Genomic DNA, 1626 nt, shown 5'->3' with positions numbered 1-1626 from the left:
ATTCTATATTTATCCTAATAGTCCTGTTTTATAAGGAAAATGTTAATGCATGTAAAATATTTATACATTTGAAAGTTTCTAATTATTCAAACCATTCTTGTCATATAATTGAGTAAGTAATAAGTACACCATAGCTGTTAATTGAGTGTTAAAATTTAAGAATATTTGTTGTATTTTCTTTTATGGGAGAATCAGCAGAAAGTGTTCAATCGGTTGATTAAGTTAAATTTAAATGCGTTATGCTCATATTAGTTTGTGCTAGTGTGCGAGTAAAACAAAGACTATATTATCTACACTCCCTTGTTAACCTACTTTACAAAATGAGGATGCCAAAGTATTCATAACTTAGATATTTGGCTGTGTTAGAATAAGATTTTGACTTTTATTCAAGATTCTATTTAACTCATGTGTTATTTGAGATGTTTCCCTTTTTGTAATGCCCTACTATTTACTTATAACATATAGAATATAGCTTTTAATAAAATACGTGTTTTGTTTTATTTTTTTTAATGATACCCGAATGTACCTAATGATATCTGATAGTGAATTCATCGTATTATTGTGGTGCGAAAAAGTATTTTTATTTATGTATCAGGAGGCGAAAGGGCAGGAGGCTGATGTTAAGTGATACCGCCGCCCATGGACACTCTTGCGCTCTCGAGTACGTTGCCAGTCTTTTAAGAATTGGTACGTTCTTTGCTTGAAGGACCCTAAGTCGAGTTGGTTTAGAAATATTTTAGTGGGCAGCTGGATTCATAGCGGCAAAAAATGCCTTAACTTTCGCTCAGTGGAACGACGGACGTCAAGCTGATAGGGATGGTATTTTGTATTCTGCCTTGACATCCGATGATAAAACTCAGCTGCAGGTATTAGTACGAACAAATCCTCTAAACATTCTCCATAGTAAATGCGGTAGAAGATGCAGAGAAGAGATATTTATAGGTTAGGAGTATTCTTATCGACATAGTATTCTTTTTGAGACCTGTCATATCTAAAAGTTCTAAATTTTAATTTTAATATCACCGGACTTTTTTACATAAACAAACGGCGACACCACATCAAAAGTAAAAGAAACATGTCAAGTGCTTCGAAATTCAAATACCAAAACCAAAGCCTTTATTAGATAGTATTTCATTTCTCTTTAAGTCTGGCCTCATAAATATTTCATTGAACGAAATGCTCAACTAGTCTAAACTCAATATAAAATACGTAGAAGGGCTAGTTGAGTTGTTTGCAGTTGCTCTGAATAATACATCGCTGACCGTTCCGTAGCAGTAACCATGTAGACAGTTTAGCAATTCGAAAACTTTTGTACTCGCGTCATCGCTTTTGCTCTTTTGGGGAGCTTAATAAAACAGATATCTATGTCATTATATGCCAGGAGTTAGGATCAAAATCGACCTTTATATAAAGCCAACAGTCATATGAAATCTAACATCTTTGAAGCTAGTATTGTATTTTGTTAACATGGCTTTTACACATTAAGAAAACACTTTTTAAACGGATTGAAGCTATGTATTATTATTATAAACTTATAATTTAGATTTTGCAATAATTTATTATTGAATTTACATAGAGAAAGTTGTGTTATCTGTACAGCTGTGATACTTTTGACATTCAACACCT

This window comes from Pieris brassicae, chromosome 3, assembly GCF_905147105.1.
Source record: "Pieris brassicae chromosome 3, ilPieBrab1.1, whole genome shotgun sequence".
In the NCBI taxonomy this organism is placed as follows: domain Eukaryota; kingdom Metazoa; phylum Arthropoda; class Insecta; order Lepidoptera; family Pieridae; genus Pieris; species Pieris brassicae.
Note: the sequence above shows the minus strand (reverse complement) of the source record.